Source organism: Uloborus diversus, chromosome 6, assembly GCF_026930045.1.
Source record: "Uloborus diversus isolate 005 chromosome 6, Udiv.v.3.1, whole genome shotgun sequence".
Classification (NCBI taxonomy): Eukaryota; Metazoa; Arthropoda; class Arachnida; order Araneae; family Uloboridae; genus Uloborus; species Uloborus diversus.
Window position 1 is genome coordinate 15,746,184 of NC_072736.1, and position 18,530 is coordinate 15,764,713.

General features: G+C 35.6%; 1 protein-coding gene across 1 annotated transcript in view; it reads left to right on the forward strand.

Annotated features, from left to right (window-relative positions):
• Positions 1-18,530, forward strand: part of LOC129225213 (uncharacterized) — a 231,820-nt gene that overhangs the window by 51,695 nt on the left and 161,595 nt on the right. The window lies entirely within an intron of this gene.

Sequence of the window (18,530 nt, forward strand, 5' to 3'; positions counted from 1 at the left end):
AGCTTGGGCAAACACTCCAAGTCACGTGACTCAACAGCGACGAATGGTTGACTCGTTTTGCGTGAAACTAGCGACGGAAACCTGATTTCTTCCAATGCTCTTCTTTAAAATCTATCATGTGACTTGGGATCTTTGTTTCACGAATGAAAGTCTTCACTCCCTCCATTTTATCTTTTGTCTCTTCTCAATGATTCAAAGCGATCCGTTCAACATCTTTCCAAGTCATAGAGTAAAGAAATCACATAGAGAGGTCCCGCTATACTAAGAAATTGAAGTCGGAAGTTGTACCGCTGTATCCCAAGATCCCTAGCTTCTTGCTAAATATCTTGAGATACATTTTGATTTACAACATTCCATTACTGAATCTCAATTGGTTTTTAATTTAAACTTGGTCCCTCTATACTGAGAAATTGAAGCCGGAAGTTGCACCGCTGTATCCCAAGATCCCTAGCTTCTTGCTAAATATCTTGAGATACCATAGACTAATAATAAGAGTAGACCAAGCTTTCTCATTCTTACTGATGAAGAAAATTGGTTCAAACATGTATCATGTGACTGGTGTGGGGGTTTGGCGAAAACTTTGGCAGCATGGTTGCTAGATGGCGGCATTATCTATAGTTTGGCGCTCGACATTTATTTTAAGACGGAATCGACTTTCATTAATTTCTTCTGTTTTTCTTTTGGTTATAAATTATTTTGACATTAGTGATTAGTAATTAGTTTTCGATAACAGTTTTCAGTAATTTTTATTTTATTTGGAACTGATAATTTTAAGTGTAATGTTGTGTGTTGACTAAAAGTATTCGCTGCAAACAAGTTGCCTTGTATATTATGCTGAAACTTACTGCCTATACTACATTTCTTGCAATAGTGAAAGAAATTAGGAGATTCTACGTTTCTAACGAATGCGAAGGAATTTAGAATTTCAAAAAGTTGCTGTCTACGGAAGTTGTCCGCCGTAAGCTATACTAGATAGTAGCCAATTTAGAAATCTGTCACTGTAGTAAACTACACACTGAATTATTTTTATGTTCCAAGCAGACTCGCATGTAATTTTAGACGTACTGTTTGTAAGGGGGAAAAAATGATTCAGTTAGAATCCAAAAAGACCTCGTTTCATTTACAGAACATAACAGCACTTTGTTGATTGTTGACAGCGTGTTCCGTCTCCGTCCCTTTATGCTTTGACGACGACAATACTGAAAAGTACCACTCTGTCATCTGCGCGAGCGACCTTCATCGCGGAGTGTCTTTTTAGCCAAATCCGCCGGTACATGCGCGGAGTGCACAATGAACGGACTACACCACTCCACGCTCCATCTGCGACGAAACAGAGAGAAAACTGTACCCGTAACCGTGAACTCGGCACGAGGTCGAACCGAGTCATCCGCACCGGCCCTCGGGCCCCGATGCTAATGGGGCGACACGCGAGCCTGCGTTTTGTGGCTCGGTTCAGGCTGTCGCAGCTGCGGGACATGGGATAATACAGTTGGTCGCTTTTGTTACCGAAGGATTGTCGGTGGGTTTGGAATTGCAAAATCTGTTTCGCGAGGTGATCGATCGAATAGTAATTTCATTGCTAAATACAAATCTTCGAGTTGTTTATTTTAACATTGAACTGATATTTATATACAGGGACACCGAGGGTCAAGCCGGGCCCCTTGTCAGAATGTATGCCGGGCCCCCTCTGACTTGTCAAATTAATGTTACTTCGACTCCGTGCCGGGCTTTCTCAATAGAAGGACAATAGTTTTCGACCAGGCTGACACGGCCTCTCGGCGGCCCTGGATATATACACACAACAGGGACACAGCAAGATTCTAGTTGTGTTAGTTTAGGTTGAATTCCAAGGGACCTTTTCGTTTTAGCCGTAGTTCGTCTTATTCGAAGATCAATAAATAACAAACATTAGGACGGGGATCGCAAATATTGTTTTTCTTATCAGTAGTTCGTCAAAAAGTCCCTCCAGAGCCCAATTCAGCAATTTTTGGACTATAAGCCAGATACATCTGTAGGAGCTCGTCTGAATAGTTAGCATTGACGATAGTGCTGTAGTTTTGCAACCGCGCACTGTTTTCTTCTTGCGTATGCAACAAGCTTCGGTGCACTAGGGGTGTACTAACTAAGCGAAATAACAGATAACAAAAAAAGGGTGATTTCTTTCTAAAAGACACAATCAGGTCCGTCGTTTCGAACTTTTCCAGGGGCTGGGGAGGAAACAAGCAATGCAAATTCTATTGGAAAATTAAAAAAACCATTCCCACTTATGTTTGAAAACCATTGAGAAGAGATAAAATGAAGGAAGGGAAGACCTTCATTTGTGAGGAAGACCCCAGGTAAAGTGATAGATTTTAATGCGAAGCATTGGAAGAAATCAGCTAGTCTTAGGCAAAACGTGTCAACCATTCATCGTTGTAGAGTCACGTGACTTGGGATCTTTAGTCTCAGCTTTTGTGAAGTCAATAATTAAAGTTGCTCCACCATTTAATAATTCCTGTTCTGAGGTAAAAACATTAATTTCTCAAAGCCAGTGGAGGAGGCAATTGAACCCCCCCCCCCGCCCCCCACTTAATTACGGGCCTGGGACACAATGCCGTACACTTTGTGTATCATTTACGATTTTAAACATCATAACAAGCAAATTAAAATTATATTTGGTATAATGTTCTAAATGATCTGAAATTTTGGGTGCCCCCTAGACCAGCCTCATGGACTAATGGTAAATCATGGCCTGAGTACCGTAACAATGTCCTCTCATCATCAGTAAAAGTTCTGTGTTTTTCCTAAATTTAAATAAATAAAAAAAAATTAATTTGAATTTTGACATCTTGAATTCAAATTATATGTTTTTCGCAATCACGAGTGTGTGTATGTAGGCGTGTGTGTTTGCGTGTGGGAGTATGTGTGTAGGAGGTATGTGTATATGTGTAGGCATGTGTGTTTGTGTCTGTGTGCAGGCATGAATGTGTGCGGTTAGTTGTGTGCATGTATTTGTGTATGTTTGTGTATGTGTGTATGTGTAGGTGTCTGTATGTATGCGTGTGTGTATGTGTATGTGTATGTGTGTGTGTGTTTGTATGTGCGTGTGCGTGTAGTTGTGCATGTATGCGCGTGTGTGTAGGACATGGATGCAACCTGGAGACGGCTTTCGCTAGAGGAGCAGCATCGTGAGGAACCGGTCGACGGTGATGCCGCGGAGGGTGGCGGTGGGAAAATAAAATGATAGGACGCCAAAAACAGTCAAGTGAGAACAATAAGTAATCGTGATTGCTCAAAAAAAAGCAATTTAATGTGGTAGAAATATAATTTTCCATTGCCATATGGTACGTACAAATGAATAGAGCTACTGCTTCACGAAATGCCTGTCTATAAAAAATGAATTATCTTCAGTCCAGAAAATGTCTTTATTTTCTTTTCTTCATTTTTCAACACCCGCTTTCATCTTTTGCTGCAATCAGATATTCACATGACGTTCGAATCCACATAACGTCACATCTGTCGGACGAAAAAAAAAAAAAAAATCAAAGCAGCCGTTTGAACTTTGGAATATAAGGAAGACTTTCTTGGGCAGCCGAACGATTGTTCTCTCCCCCACGTGTGGGAGGATTGCGTTACATCTGTTCGAGTTCCATTCTAAAAGAACTGCCCCTGAAAAGTTCACCTGGAAAGGTATAGCTGCGCTTCAAAAACCAGCTGCATTTGCAGTTGTCATCAAGAATGTTTTACTCATCAAGAGTAACTTATTCAACGCCTGAGCGGATTTTTATGAATGCCCCATGACAGTTTTAAAAGGATGAGAGCGTTATTCTAAGACCTCCGGGAGTGTGAAATGGGGAGGTATGAATCCTAGGTTCATTCAATGTCACGTGGAGACAGTATCTATTATCGTCTTTCTCTCCCTCATTCTCTCCCACCCTACCTCAAAAGTTTTTGGACGCCTTCAAAACTTAATACTTTTTTGAAATTCTCGAGAATTATCAGAGGAACATTAAAACAACTAAAGTTGAAGGAAAATCCCAATGCCATAGTAAAAATGACCCTCTCTTACAAACGAGGTTTCAATTCATGCAAGAAGTCAAGAAAAAACGCATAAAATTCAACTTTTACAAAATAAATAAATAAAAACGTAAAATCGTATTTTGCACCAAAAAAAAAAAGAACAAAATTCAGGAACCCTTTTTTAAACAAATGATACAGCAGAGAGGTAGGCAGGTATGCAGAAATGTTTGTCAAAATAGTTTTTTTACAAATAATTCCTAATAGCCGACCATCATTTTGTAAATGAAGACACAAATTTAGATTGGTGAAATACCTTTCTTGGTGTTATTTTGTTTACAAGGGGGGTGGGGGGAAGGACCGAAAAAGATTTTTTTTTATCATTAACAGTCTGAAACTTTGTCGGAATTTTATCAAAAACGAGCTAATGTGTGCATCACATGACTTTTACGCTATGACCTTTTACGCTAATTTAATGATAATAGTACCTTGGACTTGAAGTAAGCAAAGAAATACTTCAAATATTTTCAATTTATAAGTTATTTCAATTATTTCAGTTTATATATTATATCAAATTTTGTTACGAATCGAAAAAAAAAATACGTTATATACAGATTAATTTTTCCAATATTTGCAGTTTTACTGTGATTCAATGGTTATAACTCTCTAAATATCGCAATTAGAGACCAAAATGAAACCGGATTTTTAAAAAAAGCCAAATTTGTCGCCAAGTTGGCGACAAAACTTGGTGACCAAAAGACTGGCGATAAATCGCCAAGTGTCCTCCAAATTATAAAACCACTTGAGTTTGCATTGAAATTAATGATTTTCCCCCAAAAAGGTGTAAAAGACCCCCTTTGGAACATCCGAACGAAACCAAAAGAGGAGGTGCACAACTAGATCCCATTAGGAGTCTACATACCAAATTTCAACTTTCTAGGACATACCGTTCTTGAGTTATGCGACATACATACGCACATACATACGTACATAGGACGTCACGAGAAAATTCGTTGTAATTAACTCGGGGATCGCGCCAAAATGGATATTTCGGGTGTCTATACGTTCTTAGGCACTTATCCACGTGTGGTCGGATTGAAAAAAAACTCAACATTCATTCGGGGGGTGAGCAGAATGGAAATTAAGGCCGATTGTTGAGTGAAAATTTTTTTGCGAATACAATACTTCCTTTTTACTTCCTTTTACAAAAAAGGAAGTATTGTATTCGCGAAATAATTTTCACTCAAAAATCGGCCTTAATTTCCATTTTTCTCACCCTCCGAATGAATGTTGAGTTTTTTTTTTCGACCCGATCACACGTGGATATATGCCTAGGAACATACAGACACCCGAAATATCCATTTTGACGGCCCCCGAATTAATTACAACGAATTTCCTCGTGACGTCCGTATGTACGTATGTATGTGCGTATGTGTGTATGTGTGTATGTATCTCGCATAACTCAAAAACTAGTCCTAGAAAGTTGAAATTTGGTATGTAGACTCCTGGTGGAGCCTAGTTGTGCACCTTCCCTCTTGGTTGCATTCGGATGTTCCTAAGGGGGTCTTCTGCCCCTTTTTGGGGGGAAATCATTGTTAATTTCGATGTAAGTTCAAGTGGTGTTATAATTTGGCAGACACTTGGCGATATATCGCCAGTCTTTTGGTCGCCAAGTTTTGCCGCAAACTTAACGACAAATTTGGCGATTTTTTTTTTTTAAATCTGGTTTCAATTTGGCCAGTGTTGGTGATATTTAGAGAGTAAACTATTGAATCATATTAAAACTGCCAGTAATGAAAAAATGTCATTAAATTGGAGTAAAAGGAAGTCATGTTATGCACACATCAGCTCGTTTTGTAAAAGGAAGTAAAAACTTGAAATTCAGACAAAAGTTTAAAAGATCTTCATCCCGGCTGTCTACACCATTCTGTGAATTTTCCAATAACATTTCAACCCCTCCCAACCCACTGACTTTTGACCGACCCGCAATCTTCATTTCCAGTATCGCAATATGTCCCTCTCACCGCTTCCCTTCCCCAATCACCGATTAGTCCAAATCACTCCACCCGCACTCGGGGCTTTGGGTTATTGGAAATGGCCCTTTTCCCGCCTCCGAAGGGCAGAAACAGACGATAACGAATCGGACAAACGAAATTTCGGCCACAACGGGTTGGATATCCGAGATTATGTGTACATGCGGCTCTCTCCCCTTCCCTCAAAGCCTCGAGGGGCTTTGGCGAACGGACCGATTCGCGCTTCGCTTGGAATTCTCATTTTCCGATACATTTACGGATACGGTAATCGAAATCAGTGGACAGTCTTAGTGCGCGAAGGGTTACTTCTGAGGCTCGTATGTATGAGGCAGCGGCACATTATTACTGCCGCTCGAAAAAATATTGGGATCATCAAAAGACTGATTGAACGGGTTGTTTCTGGGGTTTGATGGCGAAAAAAAACCCCTCATCGGCTTAGACCAGTAGTGATCAACATTTTTACTTCCTTTTACAAACGAGCTGATGTGTGCATCACATGACTTCCTTTTACTCCAATTTAAAGATAACAGTGCCTCGGAGTGAGCAAAAAAACACTTTAAATACTTTCATTCCGAGTCTGTTGCGAACCGAAGCAAAGAAAACGTTTTATACAGATAAATTTTCCCAATATTGGCAGTTTTAATGTGATTCAATGGTTAACTCTCTAAATATGGCCAAATTGAAAACAAATTAAAAAAAAAAAAAACAAATTCGTCGCCAAGTTGGCGACAAAACTTTGCGACCAAAAGCTTGGCGATATATTGCTAAGTGTTTGCCAAATTATAGCACCGCTTGATTTTACATTAAAATTAACAATGATTTTACTCCAAAAAGGTGTAAAAGACCCCCTTTGGAACATCCGAATGCAACCAAAAGAGAAGGTGCACAACTAGACCCCACTTGGAGTCTATGTGCCAAATTTCAACTTTCTAGGACATACCGTTCTTGAGTTATGCGAGATACTTACACACATACGCACATACATACGGACGTCACGAGAAAATTCGTTGTAATTAACTCGGGGATCGTCAAAATGGATTCTTCTGGTGTCTATACGTTCTTACGCATATATCCACGTGTGGTCGGGTTGAAAAAAAAAATCAATATTCATTTGGGGATGAGCAAAATTTAAATTAAGGCCGATTTTTGAGTGAAAATTTTTTCGCGAATACAATACTTCCTTTTTTGTAGGAAGTATTGTATTCGCGAAAAAATTTTCACTCAAAAATCGGCCTTAATTTCCAATTTTCTCACCCCCGAATAAATGTTGAGTTTATTTTTCTACCCGACCACACGTGGAACGTACAGACACCCAAAATATCCATTTTGACGATCCCCGAGTTATCTACAACGAGTTTTCTCGTGACGTCTGTATGTACGTATGTATGTGCGGATGTGCGTATGTGTGTATGTGTGTATGTATGTCGCATAACTCAAGAACGGAATGTCCTAAAAAGTTGAAATTTGGTACTTAGACTTCTAGTTGCATCTAGTTGTGCACCTCCATTTTTGGTTGCATTCGGATGCTCCAAAGGGGGTCTTTTGCCCCTTTTTGGGAAGGAAATCATTGTTAATTTCGATGTAAACTCAAGTGGTGTTATAATTTGGCAGATTCTTGGCGATGTATCGCCAGTCTTTTGGTCGCCAAGTTTTGTCGCCAATTTGGCGATAAATTTTGCCATTTATTATTATTTTTTTTTTTTTTAAATCTGGTTTCAATTTGGCCACTGTTCGTGATATTTAGAGAGTAAACAGTTGAATCGCATTAAAACTGCCAATAATGAGAAAATGACATTAAATTGGAGTAAAAGGAAGTCATGTGATGCACACATCAGCTCGTTTTACTCTAATATTCTTTATCCTTTGTAATAATATACATTTCGCGGGCCAGGGGCAGTGAGAAGCGAAGATGTTAAGTTCCAAAACTAAAAGTTTGGAGATATTCAGTACAAAAAGTAAGAAAACCTCTAATCTGTTTTAGATCAAGAGAGTAACTCTTGCTACTAATTGATTGAACTAGTGCTGCTATACAGCATGATTTAGAAAAATTTCAAAGAACTCCTACCTTAGGATCTGAACTTTAAACACGTTTTACTCGAAACTTTAAAAAGTCTTTTTACATCCCTTTGCTTCTCACTGCCTCATTTTCGGGTGGGTCATCCCCCCCCCCTCCCCGAACTTTCAGGGGACACAGGATTATGCTCTCAAACTAAACTTGGAATAGAAAAAGTAAAAAGTCAAATTTTCGAAAATTCGCTTTGAAGAACCTCTACGCTACGAACTCATCTTGTGCCAAATTTCATGAAAATCGGTCGAACGGTCCAGGCGCTATGCGCGTAACAGACAGAGATCCAGAGGCACAGACTTTCAGCTTTATTATTAGTGGAGATTTCAGATTTTTGGCAAAGTTTTAGAATTGGCTCACTTCTTAACTCTTTCAAAACACTTTAATGTATCGCTCTGGCTTCTTTATCTTTACTAATAATAAAGCTGAAAGTCTCTCTGTCTGTCAGGATCTCTGTCTGTCCGGATCTCTGTCTGTCAGGATCTGTGTGACGCGCATAGCGCCTAGACCGTTCGGCCGAATTTCATGAAATTTGGCACAAAGTTAGTTCGTAGCATGAGGGTGTGCACATCGAAGCGATTTTTCGAAAATTCGACGTGTTTCTTTTTCTATTCTAATTTAAAGAACAAAACTATCATAAGATGGACGAGTAAATTACGAAATTATCATAACGTGGAACCGTAACATGAGCACAAGCCAATTGGCGAGATACGAAATTATCATAACGTGGAACCGTAACATGGGTACAAGCCAATTGGCGAGAAAATTCACCATACATTATTTGTAAATATATAGGCGAACCAAAAGACCTTTTAATCTTTCTATTACGGGCAAAGCCGAGCGAGTACCGCTAGTGTCAAATAAATCGCTAAAACATAAAATTGGTAAAAGTCTCAAATGACTTCAGTACAACAACAAACAATTGCCTTTTTTGAAAAACAATGGAAAAATCATCAAGTATGAATAGAGAAAGCAATGTCAAAATATAAATACACTATTCTTCCGAAACTCTCAAAAGGGAATACGCTTCGACATAAAACGCTTCTCCCTATAAATTTTATTCCTATTTATAAAGCAATTTTCTTCGTCAGGCTGAGAGTTAAAAATAAAACAAAAGACATCTAGAAACAATTGTTCCGAAGGAGTTTAATCTCTGAAGAGGAAAAAGTAAGATATGAAGTACATGGAAAAATGTAAGAAATAGAATGATGTATACGAATTTAAAAATCGCCTGCCGTTTCGAAGTAGAAGTTGGGACTAAATTTAGATATACGCTAAAGGTCGGTTGCTCAGAATGATGGGAATATTTTCAATGGACGCTCAATTGACTTTTCTGGGTCAAATCGTTTGGTTAAAAGTCACGATTGTCATTGTTCTTCTTCGAAGGAGACATTTAAGATTTAATATCTCCGTTTATGTACCTGTGTATTTTTTTCTCCCTTTCTCATGAGTACATGGTTATTGTACGAAAAAAAGAAAGTTCTTGCAAAAAAAATTTATGTTTTTCGAGTCAGTGATTCTTAAATGGAACGACCTCAACCCCTAGTGGTAGATATGGGAATCAAAGGTCCAAACTGGAATGGCCTTTCTGGATCAGGAAAGAAGGAAAAAAAAATAATTTGAATTTTGACCTCTTGAATCCAAATTATGTTTTTCGCAATCACGAGTATGTGTGTGTATGTAGACATGTGTGTTTAAGTGTGTGGGGGGGGGGGGTATGTGTGTTTATGTGTGGGGGGTATGTGTGTTTGTGTGTAGGGGTATGTGTATGTGTGTAGGCATGTGTGTTTGTGTCTATGTGCAGGTATGAGTGTGTGGGTATTTGTATGTATGAGTGTTTGTGTGTGTGGGGGGGATGTGTATGTGTGTGTTGGCATATGTGTTTGTGTCTGTGTGCAGACATGAGTGTGATGAGTGTGTGGTTAATTGTGTGCAGGCATGAGTGTATATGTGTAGGTGTCTGTCTGTATGTGTAGGTGTCTGCATGCGTGTGGCTATGTATGTATTTGAGTGTGTGTATGTGTTTGTGCATGTGTGTGTAGGTATATGTATTTGTGTGTGCGCGAGTGTGTCTGTGTGTGTAGTTGTGTATGTATGCGCGTGTGTGTAGCATATGGATGGGACTTGGAGACGGTTTTCGCTAGAGGTGCAGCATCGTGAGGCGGCCGGTCGACGGTGATGCTGCAGAGGGTGCTGGCGGGAAAATAAAATGATAGGACCTCAAAACAGTCAAATGAAAGCAATAAGCAATTGTGATTGCTCAAAAAAATCTGCCGCTGAGGTTTGATTTCCGGAAAAAGTGCATTCTTTTAGAGCGTAAAGAAGGGAAAGTTTTTTGAGATGGTTTAATGATGGGTGCGATATTACCTTAAATGTGACTTATTGCAAACTTTAACAGACATCACGTGAATCTTAGAAAACATTTGGTTTCATAGATAAATATATAAATGAAGGATTTAATTATTTTTAAATAATAAGGATTTATTCTGGGGGTGGGGACTTATTTAAAATTGATTCAGTTTGGAAAATGGTAATCATACAAATATTAAATATGTGAGTTTGAAACTACAGCAAAAAGTTTGATTAAAAATATGTGTCTGTGTACAATGAAGACAAAATAATGTTCAACAAAAATGTCTAAGATAAAATTCAGTTCTTAAAGAAAATATCTAACTTAAGTCTCTAAAAAGGAACAAAAACAAAGTACAGCTATAAAGAAAGGCAATAGCGATGTATATACAATATTAAATGTGTAGAGTAATTTTTAAAAAGACAATTCTAAGTAAGTACATAAAAGTTAATTGCTATTTGTTCGCAGTAAGCATTCATTTAAATACATTAATGCTTTTATTTTCATATTTTTGTTGACGTTTACCCTACTTTTCACGAATAACTAACAAAGTTTCATTAAAAACCGGACATCTCGTAAAACAATAAGTACGTATTATAATTCTTAAAAATATGTTTGAAACTCTCGAACATCTTTTTAAAATTTTCAAACACAAACTTGTAACTTGGAATAATTTTAGGAATCACTGATTTCAAAACTCACGATTTGGGCCCAAAATGTCGAAAAAAAGAGGTTTCTAAATCAAGGAACAGATAAATGTAGCTAGAATTTAAAAAACAATCTTCGTGTAGTTTGAGCATTACGTTTACTAGTTTTGAATTACGTTTTTCATCACAATGCATTTAAGTAACTCAACGATTACTGACATATAAAACAAAACACTGCTTACTAAAATGTGTAATTTATCATTTTTTTTCTTTTTCTAGATCCCAACCAATCATTTAAACCGTATTTGAAAGACAGTGTGAAAAAAAGTGTATGATATATTTTATCTTATTTTCAGTTTTCCATGCAGAAAAATAGGTTAACAGGGCTATTTTGAAACTCTCAATACACATGATTTATCTCTCGCCTGGTGTGTATTTAAGTTTTCTTTTTCTTCGTTAAATTTAGATCGTTTTATAAACAGTTTCAATGTTTATATTTTCCTAAAAAGTCTTTTTTTCCTACATATATATTACATTTTATTCTGTTTCATCAGGAACTAGAACAAATGACGCATAACTTGCATAAAATACTTCAAATTAAAATAGCATGATTTTAGAACAGCTTTCTAATTTTAAATTTTGATATTAAAATGCTTATTTCAAAAAAAGATTGATTGAATAACATCACTCAACTAGGTCATAAATCGAGTTTTAATAATTAATTTATTGTTTCATGTCGAAATGAAGTCCCTTAGATGCAATCCGACGTTTTTCCTTCCTCAATACGGTTTCAATCTGTTTTATCTGAAATTGGAGCAAATGACACATAACTTGCACAATGTACTTAAAACAACTTCATGATTTCAAACCAGCGTTTTTTTTTTTTTCAAACTTTTATTTTTAAAAATAATTGATAGAATTACATCGCTAAATTAGGTCAGAAGTCGATTTCTATTTGCTTATTTTATTGTTTCATGTAGAAAAAAGGTCTGCAGATCTAATGGAACCTAATTTACAATATACAATCATCAATGTATTATCACTTATATTCTCTTGCATTTTGCTTTTTATACTCTCTTCAAGTTTTTAAGTTAACTTAATTATGTAAGGAAAATTTTGGCAATTTTTGACGCACCCTACCCCCATGTAAGAGAACGTAAGATTTTTCAAACCCCTACCTCCTATTCTTACGTAAGATTCCATTTCATTTTTCAAAATAAATAAAATGAAATAAAATAATTGAATAAATAAAATAATCTCAGTTACACTAAAACTCCAAGTTTGACATAAATGAAAGGTTTTTATTTTTCAACAGATGAGTTATAGAATTACTTTATTGCTGTCAACTACATACTACCATTATATTATTAGATGGATCTTTGATATATCAGTAGTTTAAAGTAAAATTTTAAATATTCTCTGCTATATATAATCAGTTAAACTAACTCCAAACCAATAACAATTTAAAAATAATGATCGACTAGTTTTTAATTAATTTCAAAGAAAATAAATTAAAACAGTTAAAACGAGATCAATTCAGATCATGAATCGTGTGAACTGATAGACTGGAAACAATTGGTAATCCATCTGTTGCAGTGGTATTGTTATATTTTACGCTATTTATTCTTTGTAAAACAGATAAAAAGCAGCTCATCCTAATACGTTTTTTACCTTCCTGAAGCAAATGAAATGTGATCCCTGCCAAACCACTTGACAGTGCGATTTGTTTTCATAAATTAATCAGTCAACAATTTACAATTAAAAAATTATAAATTATTCTACCAGAAACGTCTTCAGCAACTTTCTGTTGGTCATGAATCCTACGTGATACGATTTTTGTCCACTGTGGTGAATAACGGAGTTCCGTTGCTTACGCGGCGGCCCTGGAAGTACTGTATTCAAGAATTAAAATTAAATTTAAATTTAAAAAAGACGATCCCGAAGGCTTTACTTTATATTATTAAGATGAATCTCGCGTAACAGAACACATATAAAATTTAAGTTCTGTGTTTAATTTTTTTTGAGATAACATGGAAATACACGGAAAAGGAAAAATTAACACAACTACTAAGTTTTATTAGTCGCAAAACCAAGAGGAAAAATGGAAAATGGGGTTGCTTCTTTCAGTCAAAAGTAGTACTTTTTGTCACTGAAATTGATACAATAAGCAAAAATAATAATAATAATAATAAAAATAATAATAATAATAATAATAATAATAATAATAATAATAATAATAATAATAATAATAATAATAATAATAATAATAAAATTAAAATAACATGGACTCAGAAAGTACTTTCACTTTCCCAACAGTTATTTTTTAATTAATTTTTTAAAATGTCCGATTCTTCAAACAAGGCGTGGTCTTTATGATGTCACAAATGATGCACTATGGCGCATCTTTCTACCGCATTTCCACGTTATGATAATCAAGAAGCGAGTTGCGCTCTACGCTTGCTATCAACCATATCGTTGCCAATACACGTGAGTAAAGATGCGAATTAAATATTTTGGACCGGGAATGGCAACACTGAATGGCATTTCATCATTTGTGATGTCATCGGCAGAAGCGTTAAACGATGAAAGAGCAACGGTTTAAGTATTTTTTAAAAAATATTAAACTTAAAGAAATTATTTAAAAAATGGTCAGATTCTATGTTTTTATGCATGCTCTTTCAGAAAAAAATACTTTTAAAATTTTGGAAACGAACCCATCCTTTAAAAGCCGTGCTTACTATGTACTAAAATCAATAACAAGTGTTTATTTGTCAGCGTATAGTAACTGGCAACAGATACTTTTAAATCATTAAGCTTTCGCCAACAATGAAATAACTGCCAATCGCGGTAAGAAATTATCATTTAAAATTTCTAAACAAAATGTTGTAATTCTAGTCGTCCCAAAAAATTTAAGTTCTGGGCTCCCCTGCTTGTAACCCCCTTCTCTTTTGCGTTTAATGAACGAAGATAAATTCACATATCTAATTCTGAAACTACATCTGAAAATTTGAATTTCATCGATATGTTTTTTACGAAGTTTAAAGTAAGGTGAAATAAAAAATAAGCTTGAAACAATTATTTTTTGCATGATGCTCTCTCTATAACAATCACAAAATTTAAATTGCAAGTACAGGAGCACTACGCCACATTTACAACTATTATTTTTTTTCTTTGAACAGTTCTCAAATTTTAAAATATGTTCTTCTATACATTTAGTCTCTAATGACTTTTTTCTGAAAGAAAGGAGAAATAACGATTCGGTTAATATCTTGTTTAGAAGCCCCATTCTACAAAGCGTAAATTAACGAGGTTTCGGCAGGACATTAACACAGAAACTAAGCTAAATGACTACGAAAAAATAATTTAAAGATCGGAAATGCTCAAGACCAGCAAACGTGCATTAATCGCCTTAAGCGATATTCAATTTCCGATAATTTACACTTTTGCGCCAAGGAGTGAGTATGGAAAAGTGACGTTAATTATGCAAATTATACGCAAAAAATTTTCTTCTGAAGTAACTTTTATCGTTTGGCAATCCGGATTAAAATTAATCGTTCTTGGGAGCGATTGAAACAAATAGGTTTTTAATTAAAATTATTCATGTAAAACTTTTCTTGGATAGATCCATACAAAAAAAAAGTTCCAACTTCTTTATTATTATAATTATTACTATTTATTTATTTTGTTTTATTTTTTAATCCGTTTTTGTAACTAACAACTTTGATGAAAGTGTTTCGTTTGTTTTGAAGTTGAATAAAATCCTTCATCCTACAAAAGAAAATATTAGAATTTTTTTCTCCTTTTAATTGTATTGAATTTTTTCTTTTTTCCCTTTATTTATTTTATTTTTTAATTGAATTACTTGTTCAATTAAAGATTAAAGTTTTCGTGCGTTAAACTTATTTTAACAATTTATTAATCTAAACGAAACATAAATAACTAGAACGCTTTAAAATTGCTTTCCAGCTTGAATTAAAAAAAAAAAAATCATGCAATAAATATTACTTGGTTCTTTTTTATTTTAGTTTCTTTTACTGAACTAATGCTGTTTAAAACTATTGTTATTCAAACTAAGCAGTTTTTAAAATCATTTTGTGTGTGTGTGGGGAGGGGAGGGGGGTCATTCTCCAGAAAACGTAACTTTTGAACCAAATATTTTTCAATTTCGAAACCTTTTGTTTTCTTTTTTTTTTTCATTCTTACATGAAAGTGTTACCTATTAGAAGTAACCATAAACAATGGCCCAGCTTAGTTCCAATTATTTTACTCATGAATAAGTATTAAATAAAATATAGCCAAGGTAAGTGGGAGTCGGACTGATTTTGATATGGAGGTGTCGGAATCAAAGGCAAAAATTCCAGGAGTTGGAGTCGAAGCCGGAGTCGGTGATTTTTCTCCCAACTAAGCAACTATGATTTTAAATGTGTTTGTAAAATATATTTTATGAAACAATGATTGCTGAAGTTATTAAGCAGCGAAATAAAAATACCGTATTTTCTAAACTGGTTTTAATTTATTAACAATTTTTATAATAATTGTCCATTAAATTCACTCAAGGAATGAGAACGCAAACTGGAGCTAAATTTGCATGAGACTCATGGGACTTCAGCTCCTCTATTTCAACCATCTTTCAATTTCAAATGAATTTTTGCATATTCAACGAAAGTCTGGCTATTTACGTATAGAATTAAGTACTAAAGACTACAGGGCTCCCTCACATCTTTTATTGAAAAATAAACCCTGGTGCTAACAATTACTCCTAGTGACCTCGTTATAATGAAGTTGAACATCGCAACCAATCACAGTCCTGGAAACTCTCGTTGTTCATAACAAAGCAAGAATTAGAAATATGCTCCCGGAACATATGGTTTAACTATTCACTTCTGTTCTGCTTTAAAATGAATAATCTTATTCCTGACAATAACACTCACAAATGAGCAAACAACTGAAACGCAAATGGCTTTTCAAATACTCTTTGTAAAACCTTACAACTTTTCAACTCTATACTTAAAATAATCCTCTCAAATAACGGATCTGCGATAGAACCATTGTATTTTCGGTAATTGGTATTCAAAAACGAGGCTATATATCCCCTCCCCCCATAACCAGCATAACACAAACCCGAATTATATCATTGTTACTCCATGAGCATTCTAAGGCAGAATAGGTCACACATTTGAAGCCTTCATGATCGGCTAAGGTCAATACGTTTCCGGTTTTTGCCGAATCGACCTGTTGACTTTTCTTCTGTGCTCACAACGAAGGCCGTTTCTTTCTCTGTTTTTCCGGTTGGTATTTGTAATTCAGTAATAAATACCGGCGACACGCATCAGAAAGCATACGACGGTGTTGCCATTAGTAGGTTGCACTTGCTGGGAATTATTGTTGCGGAGTGCTAAAATCTCAATGCGTCAGTGAAGGACAACTGCGCATTATTTCATTTTTTGATTGGAGGTAAAGCCGATGTAAGACTTTTCTCGAGAAATAGAGCCTGATTTCGAAGTTTGCCATGTGGAAGAAAATTCTTGCAAATCTATCAAAATTGGCTCTTTGACGAACTACTGTTTCAGTTTTGTCTCCAAATTATTTTTCTGCTTGTTTGCTTTGTTGCTTTAAAAATAGCTTTAAAAAGCCTAACTTTGTCCTAGAACTTCTGAAGAGATTTCTTGAATAAGAAGCGTAATACGATAGTAAAGTGTTCTATAACGTGACTTCACATTGTGACTATAGTTGAAGCAAATCTCATCCAGCAGGGTCGTAATGGTGTGCTTAGGATTTGCGTAGCCTTCACAATACTGCTAGGTTGGGTTTGCCCCAACTATACACTGTTAAAAAAATACCTGAAAATTTTCGGTAAAAGCTACTGGCATCGACGCTTCCAGCAACTTTTACCGTAAAACCCTATTTTACTGTAACTTTTTTAACAGTAGAATAGACGAGAGTTAAGAAACGCAACATGCGAGCAGCCGGTTCGAACTCGGAACCTTAATATTGTTAGGCGGCAATGCTGACCACCATACCAGCTGAGGCACATCAAGGGATTGGAAATGTAGCGTTATGTGCTTCGCACTGTAAGTCACGTGATGCATCAATTGGCGCTGCACTCGTTTATTTTTTCCATACAATAAACTGTACATTTTTTCTGTACTGTAAATACTCCTTTTTACAGTAATATATGCCATAAAAGTTTCTTGAATTTTTAACAGTGTAGGAAATTATAGTTTCTCTCATTCCGTCGGTGATATTCACTAGTTTCAGAAAAAAAGAAACCTATTTTGTGCATAATATTTTTAACCCCTTTAGACCTGGTGTCCGGTATACCGGACATACATTTTAAACAGCTGCTAATAATTTAATAATTGATTTAATTAGTTGATTTTTTTGTAGCTGACTCTTTACACTCTACTTATTATAATCTGTGAAATAATTTTTCGTTTTGGGATTGACAACACTGACACATAAGGATTGAGAGATAGACAGTGGCTCATTTTTCCAACCATGGATTTTCGTCTGAAAAGCGAAGATTTTTTTCCTGATTTTTTAAAAAATATATAATTTTTAATTAATCGTTTCAAACGCTTATATTATGTTTTATAATCGTTTGTAGAACATTGTATAATGACGTTTGTTCGGTATTTATCGTTTTTGTATATGAAATATTGATTTCAAAAATATAAGTCCCGAATATTGGACGTGCCATAACTCTTAATTTTTCTCCTACAAACTCAAAATTTTGTCTGTAAGATACCCTTTACAATAGTACACTGTGTAGCAAATCTCGCCATTTTCGGTCCAATATTTCATAATTCCGACTGAAGGGGTTAAGAACTAAAAAGTCTCAAGATAACACAACCGGTTACAGCTACAACGTTATTTTCGTCTCTATTTCTCAATACGTTACAATTATAGCTTTCATTGAACTGCTACTGGGGTGCGTCGTACGTGAAACGTAATTTCTAATAAATTTTCTTGGAGATGGATATCGCTTAATACTAGAGCCATTTAGCTTGTTGATCTCTCTCTCTCTTTGGAAGACTAGGTGCCTCTATTTTAGGATCAACTATCGGGAAGAATTCTGATTGCCCTAGTGTACAGCGCCTGTGTAGAATTTGAAGATTCTCAGATACGTTGGAAATAAAATGTATCCCCTTAAATGCAATGTATTTCGCAATATAAAGTATCTCTTTATCACAGGGATCTCCAACCTGTGGGTCGCGACCCCCAAGAGGGTCGCGAAGCAGTTTTTAGGGGGTCGTGACATTATTCCTAGATTTAAAAATGTATCGTTGAATAGTTTAAAAATAAAAATACATAGAAGAAAAATAGCATCATTTTAGAGTAGCACCAATATTTGAGCGCGATGAAGAATTTAGGGGTACAGCTACGGGGATGTAACAACTCCCCATCCTCTCATGACAAAGTTCTTATCCCCTCCAATA